Here is a 2,367-nt window from a genome sequence, read left to right as displayed (position 1 = left end):
AATATATATACATGTAATGAATAAATAATATATAAATAACAAATAAAAAAATAAGTAAATGAGTATATATATATATATATATATATTATATATATATATATATATATATATATATATATATATATATATATATATATATATATATATGCATACATATGTGTATATATACATATCTAGAAATATATATACATGTAAATGAATAAATAAATATATAAATAAACAAATAAAAAAATAAGTAAATGAGTATATATATATATATATATATATATATATATATATATATATATATATATATATATTGTGTGTGTGTGTGTGTGTGTGTGTGTGTGTGTGTGTGTGTGTGTGTGTGTGTGTGTGTGTGTGTGTGTGTGTGTGTGTGTGTGTGTGTGTGTGTGTGGTGTGTGTGTGTGTGTGTGTGTGTGTGTGTGTGTGTGTGTATATGTATCTATATATATATATATATATATATATATATATATATATATATATATATATATATATATATATATATATATATATGTATATATATATATATATATATATATATATTATAATTTATATATTTTTTATATATTTCATATTATATGTAGTATATTATATACTTTACATCATATATTATATATTGTTCATTTTATATTATATGTTTTATACTTTACATCATATATTATATATGCTATATCATATATTTGAATATTATATATATATTTTCCAGGTTTTTATTACATATTATATTTTATATCATAGATTACAAATTCTACATTGTATAATTCTGTAGTATATATATACATATATATATATATATACATACTTTATACATATATATATATATATGTGTGTGTACATATATATATATATATATATATATATATATATATATATATATATATATATATATATATATATATATATATATATATATATATATATATATGTAATTCAGGAGTAGAAATACCAAAGCAAAGGGTGCCAAAGCAAAATCATTATCTGCTCAGACACAACATTCAAATGCTATATATGTTCCATTGCAATAATGAATAAAATGAACAAATAACATCAACGTGGTATCACAACAGAACAAAAAACATGAGTAATTTGAGACATTCAATGACATAAAGATATATAATAATAATTTGCATCATCACACTTCATAAGCTGATTCAAATAATATTTGAATGGTTATTCATTATCATACTGAATTACAAATTACGAATCAACATCTAAAATGGAAAATACTAGGTAATACTTTGAACCAAAATCAATAGGATCACTACTAAGAACAACCCCATATTTGCATGGAAGTGTGTTTGTGTGATATGTAACCATAATCACATAGCCTATGTGTTTTGAGATGAAAATAGTATACGCATCAGTCCCTGTTTCTAGTCAACATTTACTTTCCACATGATTTCTTAACTACACCAGCCTCTTGGGAGTGTAGCCTGAACAGCTGACACAATAAACACAAACTGCCATCACTGCAAATGAATTTCTTGTGTGACACTCCTCTGTTTGCAAAATACAGAGAATAAAGAAGATAAAACTGCCATTTGCTCATCCATTCATCATCATACAATTTGCTTGTCTTCATATGGTAAAAGGAATTTCCTCATTTATTATATTAACATGATATCAACATAATTATGTAATAATAAACAATCTTAGATTTTATCAACATACCAGCCTTGCACATTCGACTTGCACTTTGAACATGATACTATAAACAGCTGCTTCATACATTATGTCAATGTCTGTCTGTCTCTTATGAAAACATTTGTGTATTGCCTCTTTCTTCTCTTTAAGTTTCAAACATAAAAAAGGAGGGAGGGAAAAGAACAGGAAGAGGAAGAAGGAAAGGGACAGGGAGAGAGAGAGAAAGAGGGGAAAAGAAAGCGACAGGGAGAGGGAAGGGGAAAGTGAGTGGGAGGAAAAGAGAGGGAGGGAGGCAGTGATTGAATGAGTGAATGAATGAATGAATAAATGAGTTAATTAATCAATTAATGAGTGAACGAATGAATGAATGAATGAATGAATGAGGGAGGGAGGGAGACAGAGGGAAGGATGGAGAAGAAGAGAGGAAGATAGAGAGAGAGGAAAGAAAATGAGAGGAAGAGGGAGTAAGAGAGAGAGAGAGTGAGAGAGAGAGAGAGAGAGAGGAGAGAGAGAGAGAGAGAGAGAGAGAGAGAGAGAGGAAAGAGAAGAGAGAGAGAGAGAGGAGAGAGAGAGAGAGAGAGAGAGAGAGAGAGAGAGAGAGAGGGAGGGAGGGGGAGGGAGGGAGGGAGGGAGGAGGGAGGGAGGGAGGGGAGGGAGGGAGGGAGGGGAGGGGAGGAGGGAGAGGGAGAGAAAGAGAGAGAGAGAGGAGAGGGGAGA

General features: G+C 29.4%; 1 protein-coding gene across 4 annotated transcripts in view; it reads right to left on the bottom strand.

The window, feature by feature from the left end:
- Window positions 1–2,367, bottom strand: part of LOC119597057 (integral membrane protein 2B-like) — a 22,038-nt gene that overhangs the window by 9,044 nt on the left and 10,627 nt on the right. The window lies entirely within an intron of this gene.

Source organism: Penaeus monodon, chromosome 38 (genome assembly GCF_015228065.2).
Source record: "Penaeus monodon isolate SGIC_2016 chromosome 38, NSTDA_Pmon_1, whole genome shotgun sequence".
NCBI classification, from domain to species: Eukaryota; Metazoa; Arthropoda; class Malacostraca; order Decapoda; family Penaeidae; genus Penaeus; species Penaeus monodon.
Note: the sequence above shows the minus strand (reverse complement) of the source record. Positions and strands in the feature narration are given on the sequence as shown.